Here is a 16,412-nt window from a genome sequence, read left to right on the forward strand (position 1 = left end):
CTAAAACATTAGGGGGCGAGGGCCTGCTGGTGACCCTCTAAACATTATGGGCAAGGGTCTGCTGGTAACCCTCTGAAACATTATGGGCGAGGGCCTGCTAGTGACCCTCTAAAACATTATGGGTGAGAGCCTGCTGGTGACCCTTAAAAACATTATGGTTGAGGGCCTGCTGGTGACCCTCTAAAACATTATGGGTGAGGGCCTGCTGTTGACCCTCTAAAACATTATGGGTGAGGGCCTGCTACTGAGCTGACCCTCTAAAACAGGGGTCGGCAACCTGCGGCACACAGACGGCTTTCTGCTGGCATGCCAGCTGTCACCAAATGATGACAAGACATTTCAGTCTTGTCGCCATTTGTTGGATGCCCCACCGCCGCGCTGTACCTCTGAACATAAAGATCTTCAGACACGTCATTAACGACACGTCTGCTAGGCCCTCCCCTCATGCTTCCCGCCCCAGACTCCACAAAGGAGCGATAGCAGAGAGTGGCACTCTGCTACGCTACTGGCTGACCTGTACCTCGCTGCTGCGTGTCTCCACCTCCTCAGGACTGCCAGAAATGCTGCCAGAGGTATATGAATGTACTGAGAGTTTGTGTGTGAACAGATTGGGGCTGGGGAGAAGAGGGGGAGATAGGAAAACCAGCATGTGACCTGATTGGGACTGGGGGCAGGAAGGTGAGTTTGGGGAGATGAACCTGTGACCAGATTGGGGAGTGGGGGGATGAGCATATGGCCAGATTTGCGGTGGAAGGAGGAAGGTGAGCTTGGGGAGATGGGGGAACAAGCATGTGACCAGATTGGGATTGGGGGCAGGATTGTGAGTTTAGGGAGATTGGGGAATGAGCACTGTGAAAATATTGAGGGAGGGGGAGGTTGGTGAGCCTGAACAAGATTGCTGAGGGGATAGGAGAGGTTGGTTATGAAAGGAAACCAGATTTCTGACTACTTTGGGGGAAGGACGTGATGAGCCTGAAATTATTTATCGGGCTCAGACTAATCACATTCCGACCATTACCCACGGCACCCCCCAAAGTAGTCCGGTATCTTGTTAGATACCGGACTACTTTAAGGGGTGCGGTGCGGATGGTCGGAATGTGATTAGTCTGTGGGGGGGGGGGGGGGGGGGGGGCGGTGAGATCTAAGTGTGATTGGTGCAGCTCTGTGAGGGTCACCGGTATATGGGGTACCAATGTATGTCGGACAGTGGTGGGGGAGGACAGCCCTCAGTCACTTAAAATGAGTGAGGGCTGCTCTTCCCCACTGTCGCCCCTCTGTACGATTGGTGGGAGGGGGTCCCCCATATACTGGTCCCCCATATATTGGTCCCTTAGGAGGATTCCGAGGAGCAGTGACAATCTTTACTATCTATTTTTCTGAAAAGTTGTAAACCTCTTTAAGCCGTGCAGGTCAGGCACTGTTGTTGAGAATTTTGGGACATAGCTAGTAAATACCTGATTTCCGTCATATATTTGTGTTAAATTACTTTCCCGTATGGCTTGGCACACCGAGTGCTTCAGCTTTGATTTTTTATAATCGGCACGCCGAACAAAAAAGGTTGCCGAACCCTGCTCTAAAAGGAGTAGGTGGCAGCCTAATAAGCATGTTGATATGATGGAGAAGAAGGAGGAGGAGAAAAGGGAGATTGAACCATATACCCTTTTTAGTGGTGGAAGGGGTACACCATAAAAGCCACATTTAGAGTGCCTTTATGTTTAGCCGCTTTCCTCTGGTGGAGTAGAAAAGTCAGGGGCAATCCAGGCCTTGTTCATTTTTATAAGAGTCAATCGGTCAGCATTTTCAGTTGACAGGCGGATGCGCTTATCAGTTATTATGCCCCCAGCAGTACTAAATACATGCTCTGACAAAACGCTGGAGGTGGGGCAGGCCAGCACCGCCAAGGCGTAGAGTGCCAGTTCGTGCCATGTGTCCAGCTTGGACACCCAATAGTTGCAAGACACAGAGGGATCACTGAGGACGCTGACACGGTCTGCTACGTACTCCTTCACTATCTTCCAAAATTGTTCCTCCTTGTGACACTAGGCTGTGCATCAGTTGAGGATGCTTGCGGGGGTGTCATAAAACTGTCCCAGGCCTTGGAGAGTGTTGCCCTGCCTCTGTTGGAACTGCTGTGTGTTCCACTCGTATCCCCTCCTCGGTTGGCCAAGGAACTACGTACTCTGCAGCCAGCGTTGTCAGCTGGAAATTTTATGATCAAATTTTCCACAAGGACTTTCTGGTATTGCACCATTTTACTCATCCTCTGCACCACAGGAATGAGAGATTAGAAGTTCTCTTTGTAGCGGGGGTCAAGAAGGGTGAACAACCAGTAATCAGTGTTGGCCAAAATGCGTACAATGCGAGGGTCACAGGAAAGGCAGCCTAACATAAAGTCAGCCATGTGTGCCAGAGTCCCAACAGACAAGACTTCGTTGTCCTCATCAGGAAGAGGACTCTCAATCTCCTCTTCCTCCCCTTCTCCCCAACCACGCTGAACAGATGAAATAAAACTTCCATGGGTACTACCCTTTGTAGCGGAGGCAACCGTCTCCTGCTCCTCCTCCTCATCATCCAATTCGCGCTAAGCAGACAAACTGAGGGTAGTCTGGCTATCACCCTGTGTACTGTCTTCCCCCATTTCCACCTCTTCCACATGCAAAGCGTCCGCCTTAATTATGAGCAGCGAGCGTTTGAGTAGACACAGAAGTGGGATGGTTACGCTGATAATCGCGTTATCGCCTCTCACCATCTGTGTTGATTCCTAAAAGTTGCGTAAAAACTCACAGAGGTCAGACATCAATGCCCACTTGTCGCTTGTGAAGTGCGGAAGCTGACTGGAAAGGCGACGACCATGTTGCAGCTGGTATTCCACTACTGCCCTCTGCTGCTCACAAAGCCTGGCCAACATGTGGAACGTTGAGTTCCAGCGCGTGCTCACGTTGCAAAACAGTCAGTGAGCTGGCAATTGCAAGCGCTGCTGCAGCGTTGCCAGGCCGGCGGAAGCTGTCGATGACCTTCGCCAGTAGCGGAGGCAAATTGGGGTAGGCTTTGAGAAACCGCTGAACCACTAGGTTGAACACGTGGGCTAGGCATGGTATGTGTGTGAGCTTGCCGAGCTCCAAAGCCGCCACCAAGTTACACCAATTATCAGACACAACGATGCCTGGTTCTAGGTTGAGTGGCGAGAGCCACAGCTCAGTTTGGTCCCTTATCCCCTGCCACAGCTCTGCGGCGGTGTGCTGTTTGTCACTTAAGCAGATCAGTTTAAGCATGGCCTGTTGATGCTTCCCCACTGCAGTGCTGCACTGATGATCCAGCTACTTACTGATGTCTGACTGGTGCTACAAGATGATAATTCAGAGGTGAAAGTGGAGGAGGAGGAGGAGAAGTGGGGGTTGCAGCCACTAATATAGGTGGGGGCGGAAACTCTGATGGAAGTAGGGCCCGCAATCGTTGGCGTCGGTAGCACCTGTGCCATCCCAGGGTACGACTCACTTCCGGCCTCCACAACGTTCACCCAGTGTGCCGTCAGGGAAATGTAGTGTCCCTGGCCACAAGCACTTGTCCATGTGTCAGTCGTTAAATGTACCTTCCCAATAACTGCGTTGGTCAGGGCACGGGTGATGTTACGGGACAAATGCTGGCGTAAGGCTGGGACTGCACACCATGAAAAATATTGGCGGCTGGGGACAGTGTAACGCCGGACAGTCACCGCCATTAGGCTGCGACAAGCCTAAATGGCAACATTTCCAGGGCCAGCAAATCTGGAAAGGTGCGCATTTAGTGCTATGGCCTGTGGGTGGGTGTCTGGGTATTTGTGCTTTCGTTCAAAGGCCTAGGGTATAGACATCTGTACCTCTACCCCTTGGCAAGGGAGATTACCGCAAGGGGGTGCTCCGGGGAACAGTTGCGGGCCTGTTTAGTGTGGCCCGCCTTCTCCCTTTTGCCACCCCATTGCCTCTTCCAGCTTGTTGCGGTGCTGCGGATCCCTCCCCCTGTAACACACCTAGTTGATCAGTTAGGATCTCAACTGCGGAAGCAATGGACATCCACTATTATCCCACCGCCCTTGTTTTTGGCTGTGGGATTCGCGGTTACTCAGTATGTACCCCAGGCGTCTCTCTCAGTCCTGGGCGGAGAGTTTGGGGTAACAAAATCATTTACCGCTATCCATCTAATTAGTTACTGCTGGAAAGGAAGGTCCCCCAGTATTACAGGAGTCACAAGTTAGTATGAGCTTGTGCACAGTTCAGAGTTAGTATATAGTATGCCCTCAGTTTAGTCTACAGTATGCCATAGGTTCAGGGTTAGTATATAGCATGTCCTAAGTTTTAGTATATAATATGCAGTAGGTTCAGAGTTAGTATAGCATGTCCTCAGTTTAGTATATAATATGCAGTAGGTTCAGAGTTAGTATAGCATGTCCTCAGTTTAGTATATAATATGCAGCAGGTTCAGAGTTAGTATAGCATGTCCTCAGTTTAGTATAGAATATGCAGCAGGTTCAGAGTTAGTATAGCATGTCCTCAGTTTAGTATATAATATGCAGCAGGTTCAGAGTTAGTATAGCATGTCCTCAGTTTAGTATATAATATGCAGCAGGTTCAGAGTTAGTATAGCATGTCCTCAGTTTAGTATAGAATATGCAGTAGGTTCAGAGTTAGTATAGCATGTCCTCAGTTTAGTATATAATATGCAGCAGGTTCAGAGTTAGTATAGCATGCCCTCAGTTTAGTATATAATATGCAGCAGGTTCAGAGTTAGTATAGCATGTCCTCAGTTTAGTATATAATATGCAGTAGGTTCAGAGTTAGTATAGCATGTCCTCAGTTTAGTATATAATATGCAGTAGGTTCAGAGTTAGTATAGCATGTCCTCAGTTTAGTATATAATATGCAGCAGGTTCAGAGTTAGTATAGCATGTCCTCAGTTTAGTATATAATATGCAGCAGGTTCAGAGTTTGTATAGCATGTCCTGAGTTCAGTGTTGGTTTGGGAATATCGCCTCACACCAGCAGGAACCACCCCACTCTGAGTTCCAGGACCTTAATCAGAGCAGGTAACAGGCATATACTTGCGGTTAGTTGGTCCTGGTTAGGAAGCCAGCAGTGGGGAAGCCAGTGGCAAGAAGGTAGGCAGTCCTTCACAATGTTGTTAGGGATCCAGGTCTGGATATGTGGACAGAGTCCTCAGATGCAATGGAGCTAGCAGGGTGCGCACTCCATTAGTGGAACACCCTGCTTAGCACCTGTCTTCTATTTAAGGCCTGGAGGTAAGTGGGCGGAGTCACAGGGAGCCGCTGCGATCCAGGCTGTACTGTTACAGTACACCCCCCCTTAAGGGACCCCTCCGGGGTACCCCACTAGGAGAGGGTCGGTTGGGAAATCTTCTATGGAACAATCTTTGGAGTCTGGGAGCATGAACGTTTTGCACATCTTCCCAAGAGTCATCCTGGGGACCATACCCCTTCCATCTAACGAGATACTGGATCTTCCCCCCGTCTTCTTCTGGAATCAATGAGCTGCTCAACTTCAAATTCTTCTTCTCCTTGGACCTCTATCGGCGGCAAGGGTCGAGGATCATTTGATGGGAACGGCCTAGGTCTAAACGGCTTCAGTAGTGACACGTGGAATGTGGGATGTACCTGTAATCGAGGAGGAAGGGTGAGTCTCACCGTGTTGGGGTTAATAATCCTATCTATCGGAAAAGGACCCAGGAATTGTCTTCCCAATTTCTTGGAAGGTACCCCCAACCGAAGGTTTCTTGTTGATAACCAAACCGAGTCTCCGACCTGGTAGGGAGGATTTTCTCTCCTACGACGGTCGTAGTAAAACTTCTGTCTTTCCTTTGCCCGTTGAAGGTTGTCTTTTAGCGTCTTAAGGGTAGTTTGCAAAGTGGTCAGATAATCGTCTGTGGCTGGAACGTTTGTGGGAAGGCTGGTTTGAGGAAGAGACCCTAGGGTGAAATCCGTAATTAGCAAAGAATGGAGTATGTAATGTGGGAGGAATTCGTAGAATTATTATAGGCGAATTCAGCGAGAGGAAGTAGGCCCTCCCAGTCATCCTGGAGAAATGAGCAGTGACATCTGAGAAACTGTTCCAGACACTGATTCACACCTTTCAGTCTGCCCATTAGTTTGGGGGTGATAGGCGGTAGACATTCTGTGGTCGATTTGAAGTCTGAAACAAAGTGCTCTCCAGAATTTGGATACGAATTGCGAACCCCTGTCTGATATGACCTGGCTAGGAATTCCATGTAACTTAATAATATTAGACAGGAATACCACGGCCGTTTCCTTGGAGGAGGGTAACTTCTTGAGGGGTACGAAGTGTGCCATCTTAGTCAGCAAATCCACTACCACCATGATGGTGTTGTTTCCTCTGGAAAGGGGAAGTTCAACTATGAAATCCATCGAGACCCATTCCCAGGGTCTGTTGGCGATGGGAAGACTCATTAGGAGACCATAAGGTCGGTTCCTGTCAGTTTTACATGAGGCACAGGTCACGCACGTGGAAACGTATTCCTCAATTTGTTTGGTCATCTTTGGCCACCAGAAGTTCCTGCGTATCAGGGTTGTGGTTTTAGCAATGCCGGGATGTCCCGCGAGGGGTAAATCATGGCAAAGTTTGATCACCTGATTGGTGAGGGAGGGTGGTATATACAGTTGGCTGTCCTTGTAAAGGAGACCCTGTTGGTTCTGCGAAAGACCAGGGGGGGTATTAGCATGGTCATTAATTAGAGCATCCTTGAGCTGGGTTTCCAACGTTATGGTGGCAAGGACGAGTTTCTTCGGTGGAATGATCCATGTGGGGGCCGTATCTGAGGTGCGAATTTCAGCCAGTCGTGACAAGGCATCGGCCTTCCCATTTTTTGAGCTTGGTCGGTATGTAATTTGGAAGTTAAACCTGTCGGAAAAAAAACTCCACCGTACTTGGCGGCCTGATAGTGTTTTATTGGTTTTCAGGTATTGTAGATTACGGTGATCCGTATAAATTGTGATGGGGTGTATTGATCCTTTAAGTAAATGCCTCCAATTTTCCAGGGAGCATTTTATGGCGAGGAGTTCCTTTTCGCCTATGGGGTAATTGAATTCGGCGGTATTTAGCGTCCGGGAGTAGAACCCGATAGGATGTAACGGAGTTGAAAAAGAGCTTCGCTGGGACAGAACGGCTCCTATGGCTGCCTGGGATGCGTCTACTTCCAGCACGTAGTGATGGTTCGGATTTGGGAGAGTCAGTATCGGTGCCGTAGTGAACCTGTTCTTTAATAACTCAAACGCTGATTGGGCGTCCTTGGACCAAACGAACTTCGTGTTGACACTAGTTAAGCGGGTTAGTGGTTTAGTGGTAGCGGAGAAATCTTTAATAAATTTCCTATAGAAGTTTGAGAACCCCAGGAACCGTTAAAGAGCTTTCCTGGAATCTGGGATCGGCCAATTTTGGATGCAAGTGATTTTTGAGTGATCCATCTGGATACCCTTGGGTGAAATTTGGTATCCGAGGAAGGGAAGAGAAGTAGTCTCGAACACACATTTTTCCTGTTTGACGTATAAGCGATGAACACTTAACCGTGCAAGAACCCAACTGACATGTTTCCTGTGATCGTGTAAGTTATCGGAATACACTAGTATATCATCAAGATAGATGATTACACATACGTCCAGTAGATCCCTAAAGATGTCGTTAATATAATTTTGGAATGTGGCAGGGGCGTTGCACAACCCAAAGGGCATCACTGTATACTCGAAGAGTCCATACCGAGTGCGGAAGGCTGTCTTCCATTCATCACCTTTTCTTATCCTAATTAAGTTGTATGCGCCTCTCAAATCCAGCTTGGTGTAGATTGTTGCTGTTTGTAATCTTTCTATGAGATCGGATATTAGCGGCAAGGGGTACCGATTTTTGATTGTTACTTTGTTCAAGGCTCTGTAATCTATGATGGGCCTTAGGCTTGAGTCTTTGTTTCTCACGAAGAACATCCCTGCTGCTGCCGGGGAGGTTGAAGGCTGAATAAAACCTTTTCGTAAATTCTCTTCTAGGTACTGTTTGAGGTGAACAAGTTCTGGTTGTGCCAATGGATAAATTCTACCCGTGGGTATCTCACTACCCGGCAGCAAGTCTATGGGGCAATCGTAAGATCTATGGGGCGGAAGAGATTCCGCCTTCTTTGCGCTGAATACCTCAGCAAAGTCTGCGTATTGGCTGGGAACCTGGTTCACTCCCACGTGCATGAGAGATTTGAGAGGAAAGCAGGTCTCCATACAATAAGGTGACGTAAACTGAACTCTCCCCTGTTTCCATAGGAGGGTTGGCTGGTGTATTTGCAACCATGGCAATCCAAGAATCACGGGAAACAATGGAGAGTGTATGATATCAAGGGATAAGAATTCTGTGTGGTTATTTTCACATGTCACCATGAGGGGTTGAGTCTGACTGTGGATAGGACTAGAAGTGGTACCGTCAATGAAACTCACGGATATCGGAACGTTTTTTCTCATGTGGGGAATTTTATTTCGCTCAACCAGATGCATGTCGATAAAATTCCCCGAAGCTCCCGTGTCCACCATGGCTTCAACGATAATCCGGTTTTGGTCCCACTGTAAGGTGAGAGACGTGTATATGTAACCACCAGTACTATTTTTTGTACTGCCTAAGGTACAAAACGTGCCGCTCTTACCTTCGCACTTCTTACGTATCGCGGGGCATCCGTCAACGGTATGGTCAGCAGACGCACAGTATAAACAGAGGTTGAGGTTACGTCTCCTGGCTTTCTCTCTCTCGGTCAGAGGTCCTCGGATCGCACCAATCTCCATCATCTCGACAGCAGGACCCTGACTGGACGGTCTTGGGTTGGGTGTGAAGCCTGAGACTCTCTCGGCTCTGCGTTCCCTCAGCCGTCTGTCAATGGTGGTGGCCTTCTGCATCAAGGCATTAAGTGTAAGTGGTAATTCTCCTCGGGCTAATTCGTCCTTCAGGGCCTCGGAAAGACCTAGGCGGAACTGATTCCTAAGAGTGAGGTCATTCCATTCAGTCTCCCGGGCCCAGCGAGTGTATTCCGCAATAAAGTCCTCTACAGGTCGTCTCCCTTGTTTAAGGCTGCGTATAGCGGTCTCAGCGGTCAGCTGTTTACTATGGTCCTCGTAGAGAAGGGCCATTTTTTCAAGGAACAGAGGGAAGGAATCCAGGACTGGGTCTTCCTTTTCTAAATAAGTATTGGCCCATGCTCTGGGCTCCCCCTGAGGTAAGAGATCATGGTAAGTACTTTTGTTCTGTCAGTTGGGTAAGTCCGGGGCTGCAGCTCAAACATTAGTTTGCACGCGTTCAGGAAATCCCTGAACTGCCTTCGGTCACCCGAGAATATCTCAGGTGGGCTGACCTTGGGTTCTGGTCCATCACGGGGGTGTCCTGGCCCCTGAGTGACAAGTTGCCGTAGTGCCTGGTTTTCTAGCTGGAGATGTTGTACAGTCACGTTGAGGGTCTCCACCCTCTTAGTGAGGGTGACGAGGTGACCTGCAACCTCCGCTGGATCCATGTGGGTTCCACTAATATGTAACGCACCTAGTTGATCAGTTAGGATCTCAACTGCGGAAGCAATGGACATCCACTATTATCCCACCGCCCTTGTTTTTGGCTGTGGGATTCGCGGTTACTCAGTATGTACCCCAGGCGTCTCTCTCAGTCTTGGGCGGAGAGTTTGGGGTAACAAAATCATTTACCGCTATCCATCTAATTAGTTACTGCTGGAAAGGAAGGTCCCCCAGTATTACAGGAGTCACAAGTTAGTATGAGCTTGTGCACAGTTCAGAGTTAGTATATAGTATGCCCTCAGTTTAGTCTATAGTATGCCATAGGTTCAGGGTTAGTATATAGCATGTCCTCAGTTTTAGTATATAATATGCAGTAGGTTCAGAGTTAGTATAGCATGTCCTCAGTTTAGTATATTATATGCAGTAGGTTCAGAGTTAGTATAGCATGTCCTCAGTTTAGTATATAATATGCAGCAGGTTCAGAGTTAGTATAGCATGTCCTCAGTTTAGTATATAATATGCAGCAGGTTCAGAGTTAGTATAGCATGTCCTCAGTTTAGTATAGAATATGCAGCAGGTTCAGAGTTAGTATAGCATGTCCTCAGTTTAGTATATAATATGCAGCAGGTTCAGAGTTAGTATAGCATGTCCTCAGTTTAGTATATAATATGCAGTAGGTTCAGAGTTAGTATAGCATGTCCTCAGTTTAGTATATAATATGCAGTAGGTTCAGAGTTAGTATAGCATGTCCTCAGTTTAGTATATAATATGCAGCAGGTTCAGAGTTAGTATAGCATGTCCTCAGTTTAGTATATAATATGCAGCAGGTTCAGAGTTAGTATAGCATGCCCTCAGTTTAGTATATAATATGCAGCAGGTTCAGAGTTAGTATAGCATGTCCTCAGTTTAGTATATAATATGCAGTAGGTTCAGAGTTAGTATAGCATGTCCTCAGTTTAGTATATAATATGCAGTAGGTTCAGAGTTAGTATAGCATGTCCTCAGTTTAGTATATAATATGCAGCAGGTTCAGAGTTTGTATAGCATGTACTGAGTTCAGTGTTGGTTTGGGAATATCGCCTCACACCAGCAGGAACCACCCCACTCTGAGTTCCAGGACCTTAATCAGAGCAGGTAACAGGCATATACTTGCGGTTAGTTGGTCCTGGCTAGGAAGCCAGCAGTGGGGAAGCCAGTGGCAAGAAGGTAGGCAGTCCTTCACAATGTTGTTAGGGATCCAGGTCTGGATATGTGGACAGAGTCCTCAGATGCAATGGAGCTAGCAGGGTGCGCACTCCATTAGTGGAACACCCTGCTTAGCACCTGTCTTCTATTTAAGGCCCGGAGGTAAGTGGGCGGAGTCACAGGGAGCCGCTGCGATCCAGGCTGTACTGTTACACCCCCTCTGTACTGCTGTCCTCGCTCGGCTTGTCACCTTCCCAGGTTGGGTCAGTGACTTCCTCGTCAACCACCTCCTCTTCCACTTCCTCACTCTGGTTATCCTCCTGACTTGTTGACCTAACAACAACCTCAGTTATTGACAACTGTGTCTCATCCTCATCATGAACCTTTTCAGACACTAATTGCAGTTAACTTATTGGCAACTGTGTCATTATCATCATCCACCTCGTGAAACACTCATTTCTGTTCCCCACCGTCATCTTTTTGTGACTGGATGCTCAAGAGTTTGGGAATCAGGGCACAATATCTCCTCATGTCCCTCTTCAAGCGGGCTTGTCGAGAGGCCCAAATCAAGAAATGGCGATGAAAAGAGTTCCTCGGAATATACGAGTGTGGGATCACTTGTTTGCAAAGACTCTCCATGGTTGGGAGGAAGGAGTATCAGGGTGAGGATTCTGTTGACCAGACTCTTGGATACTGGACTTTGTGGAAGACAGGGTGGTGCTTAACCGACTGGAAGCATTATCTGCTGCAATACAACTGATCACCTGGTCGCACTGGTCTGACTTCGAGAGTGGTGTCCTGCGCCCCCCTGCAAACTGGGACATGAAGCTAGATATCATGGATGAGTGTGTTTCTTGTGCTCTGGCAGCAGGCACAGTTTCACCGCGCCCAGGGCCAGGGCCTATGCGTGCACCATTTGCAGCACGGCCACTTCCCCATCCCTTACTGCTCGCCATGTGCATATTAAATGGTATACAGTGCCTTGCAAAAGTATTCACCCCCTCGACTTTTTTCGTGTTTTGGGGCCTCACAACCTGGAATTAACATGGATTGTTTGAGGATTTGCATCATTTAATTTACAAAACATGCCCACAACTTTGAAGATTTTTTTATTGTGAAGAAAACAACAAATAGGACAAAAGAAAAAGTCAATGTGCATAACTATTCATCCCTCTAAAGTCAATACTTTGTAGAGCCACCTTTTGCGGAAATCACAGCTCCAAGTCTCTATGAGCTTGCCACATCCTACTACTGGGATTTTTGCCCATTCCTCCTTGTAAAATTGCTCCAGCTCCTTCAAGTTGGATGGTTTGCGCTTGTGAACATCAATCTTTAAGTCTGACCACAGATTTTCTATTGGATTGAGATCTGGGCTTTGACTAGGCCATTGCAACACAATTACATGTTTCCCATTAACCACTCAAGTGTTGCTTTAGCAGTGTGTTTTTTTTTTGTTGTCCTGCTGGAAGGTTAACCTCCATCCTAGCCTCAAATCACGCACAGAGTGGTACAGGTTTTGCTGAAGAATATCCCTGTATTTAACACCATCCATCTTTCCCTCAACTCTGACCAGTTTCCCAGTCTCAGCTGCGGAAAACATCCCCACAGCATGATGCTGCCACCACCATGTTTACCTTAGGTCTCTGTGCTGCCTCTCTGATTAATGCTCTCCTTGCCTGGCCTGTGAGTTTTGGTGGGCGGCCGTTTCTTGGCAGGTTTGCTGTTGTGCCATGTTCTTTCCATTTGGTTATGATAGATTTCATGGTGCTCCTGGGGATCATCAAAGATTTGGATATTTTTTTATAACCTAACCCTGACGTGTACTTCTCAACAACATTATTCCTTACTTGTTTGGAGAGTTCCTTGGTCTTCATGGCAGTCTTTGGTTAGTGATGCCTCTTGCTTAGGTTTTGTAGCCTCTGGGGCCTTTCAAAAAAGGTGTGTGTAGCAGCCAACAAACGTGCGGGGAGGAGACTCGAGCATCGTGCTCGAGCACACGCCGAACACCGTGATGTACCGTGCATCGCAATGATCGAGTAAAAATTAGTGTTCGGCCAAGCATACTCGCTCAACACTAACAAACATACCTTTTGAGGAGTTTTTATGATATGGAGTAGTGATAACCTGAATTATGCCAGATTCTACACCTTAAAGTGCAATTATATAGTGCTTCACTATGACATGTATTCTGCTTTCTTCAGGGAGCTGCTTCACAGACCCTCCCTTCTGCTGAGTGACATTTGTAGGCATCTCATGGTTGGATGCTAAAGCTGTCAGTCATCGCAGAGGGGAGGAACTGTGAAGCAGTTAAATGTAGAGGGACCACTTCATAAGGAAGCTCCACCTGCAATGGGAGCAGTGGGGGAGCAGCAACTGGCAAAATAAAACTTCATATTCACTGTACTCTTGATCAGTGGTCAGCAAAGTGTGGCTCGCGAGCCACAAGCGGCTCTTTTTATCCTTGAATGCGTCTCTTTAGTGCGGGCTGGCGGGTGGGCGGCCGCGCAGCCATATTGCACCGCTCAAGCTTGCAAAATGTCCGTCATGCGCCTCCTGCCCCGTCTGTCTGCTCCTTCCACTTTATGAATGAAGCAGGCAGGCGGGGCAGGAGGCGCATGACGGAGGGTGAGATGTCACGCTGCGCACAGCAGCAGAAGGGCGGGCAGCGGCGGACTTTCAGCAGAACACCGGCCATGTGAGGAGTGGTGAAGAGGCCGCCGCTCAGGTCCAGGAGGAGCAAAATGTCCTGCAGCAGAAAGGTAGGAGCTGCCCCCGGTGTGTGCACAGCGCCGGGCACTGCACCGGCCCCGCCGCAAGTGTCCCTGCCTCCTCCCTTCCCCCCACTAATACATTACTTTACTTACTGGAGGGCACTTATTGGGGATATCTGTGGAGGGCACTTATGGGGGATATCTGTGGAGGGCACTTATGGGGGATATCTGTGGAGGGCACTTATGGGGGATATCTGTGGAGGGCACTTATGGGGGATATCTGTGGAGGGCACTTATGGGGGATATCTGTGGAGGGCACTTATGGGGGATATTTGTGGAGGGCACTTATGGGGGATATCTGTGGAGGGCACTTATATAGCATCTTATGCTATATATGTGTCATCCACAGATATCCCCCATAAGTGCGTCATCCACAGATATCCCCCATAAGTGCGTCATCCACAGATATCCCCCATAAGTGCGTCATCCACAGATATCCCCCATAAGTGCGTCATCCACAGATATCCCCCATAAGTGCGTCATCCACAGAAATCCCCCATAAGTGCGTCATCCACAGAAATCCCCCATAAGTGCATCATCCACAGAAATCTCCCATAAGTGCGTCATCCACAGATATCCCCCATAAGTGCGTCATCCACAGATATCCCCCATAAGTGCGTCATCCACAGATATCCCCCATAAGTGCGTCATCCACAGATATCCCCCATAAGTGCGTCATCCACATTACATCCACATCTGCAGACAAGTTTAATAAAAGTAAAAAATGATAAAGATAAAATGAAATAATAATCAAAATCCAAATAAAAGAAAGTACATATAAAAGTATGTAAAAACACACTCTGGGCTTATGCCCACGAATGTAAGGGCGCCGTGCCTGTGCTGCGGACCGCAAATAGCGGTCCGCAATGCACGGACACAGACCATGGGGCAGCTGCATGAGGATCGCGGACCCATTCACTTGAATGGGGTTCGCGATCCGCATCCGACTGCCCGCACTGCAAAAAAGTAGCGCATGCTGAAGTGAATGGGTCCATGATGCGGGCTGCACACGGCCGTGTGCAGCCCACATCATGGACCCATTCACTTCAATGGGTCCAGGATCCGGGATATGAGTGCTACAGTGTGCCTCCGTGGTGCTTCTGGCTGTGCCTCCGCACTGCAAAAAAGTAGTGCATGCGGTCCCAAACAAGTAGTGCATGCGGTCCCAAACAAGACCATCCCCTTGTCTCTAACTGCTGCTAATTCAGATATATGAGCAGCTAAAGAACCCCCCCACCCCGCCTGCAATATGGCAACAGCGGGCACACGGTCGTGTGCATGAGCCCTAATAGTCCTCACTGGTACTGTTGACGCAATATTTTAGGTTTTAAAAATGTGGCTCTCAAAAGAAATTTCAATCGTGGTTTTGGCGATATTTGGCTCAGTTGACAAAAAAGTTTGCCCACCACTGCTCTTGATGATAACCACAAAAGGCATGTTTGTACTGCTATCCCCAGCCCCTGCTTAGTGCTATTAACAGTTCAGAGTGGTCCAACTGACAGATTCCCTCTAACCAGTTAACCGTTTTCCCTGAACTCAGCTCAAGCTTTGAGAAAAGCACTTAACTGTTCTGTCCGAGCCCATGAGCCGAGCTCAGGCAAAAGCGGGCGGGGTGGGGGGGTTATTTAGCTGCTCATATATCTGAATTAGCAGCAGTTCGAGACAAGGGGATGGTCTTGTTTGGGAGCTCACATTCCAGGCTTTCATACAAGACCACATCATTAGCACTATATCATCAGAAGATATCACTGTTAGAATTTGATTCGGAAATAAGTCTGGTAAAACCTGCTTTTACTTTCAGCTGCATTCACTGCATCCGGATTACTAACAGCCATATCTTCCCATGTAGTGAAAAGATTAAGCTGTGATCCTGGTATTGTTTAAAAGCTTGAAATGACAGCTTTCAAACAATACAAAGCCCATATCTCTAGATGCTACCTATACAGAGATATGAGCAGATACAGAAGCTGCCCCCCCCTCCCCTTTAGTCTGGAGGGGGTGGGCAGTTGGGAAGATGGCAGGAGGTGGCAGGAGGAGAGAAAAAATAATAAGAAATATATACAAATTTGGCATAATCATCATTGTACTGATCCACATAATAAGTGAGCTCGGTAAATAAATGACACAAAATAATGTAAAATTTGCTGGGGGGTTTTTATCTTTCAATCCTAAAAATAAAATAATAAGTTATTTAATATACTAATATACCAAAAAGGGCTCCTAAAAAAAAAAAAATACAACTAAGGGTTCATTCACACGACCGTGGTTTGGTTCCGCATCCGAGCCACATTTTTTGCGGCTTGGATGCGGACCCATTGACTTCAATGCGGCCGCAAAAGATGCGGACAGCACTCCATGTGCTGTCCACATCTGTTGCTCCGTTCCATGGCCCCCCAAAAATTATAGATCATGTCCTATTCGTGTCCGTTTTGCGGACAAGAAAGGTATTTCTATAATGGGCCGCCCGTTCTGTAAATTGCAAAAGGCACACAGGCGGCATCCGTGTTTTGCGGATCCACAATTTGCCGACTGCAAAACATGGCATGTTCATTTGAACGAGCCCTAATACAGTAAAATAAAAATTGAAGAAAAAATTCAAAAGTTATGACTGCTGGAACATGAATGGTAAAATGTTACTGGTACTTAAGACAAAAATTAATTATGTCACTAAGGGGTTAAAATTGCAATTGTGTCCCATGAGTTGTGCGCCAACAAGATTTAATTCAGACACATATAAAAAAATCTACAATAAAAAAAATTATGTTTTTGGGAGGGTTTTTACAATTTTAATCTGTTAGGAGCTTAAAATTCTGATTTATTGTTCTAAGAAGCAGATCATTTTTTAAAAATGTTTATGACAGGCATTTATCAGCATTTTACGTACAGTAGCTTTTTCTAAAGCTTCACTACTGCAGTTATGCTTTTCATCA

General features: G+C 47.4%; 1 protein-coding gene across 1 annotated transcript in view; it reads right to left on the reverse strand.

Annotated features, from left to right (window-relative positions):
• UHRF1BP1 (UHRF1 binding protein 1) overlaps positions 1-16,412 on the reverse strand; it is a 944,367-nt gene that overhangs the window by 685,631 nt on the left and 242,324 nt on the right. The window lies entirely within an intron of this gene.

Source organism: Bufo bufo, chromosome 3 (genome assembly GCF_905171765.1).
Source record: "Bufo bufo chromosome 3, aBufBuf1.1, whole genome shotgun sequence".
Classification (NCBI taxonomy): domain Eukaryota; kingdom Metazoa; phylum Chordata; class Amphibia; order Anura; family Bufonidae; genus Bufo; species Bufo bufo.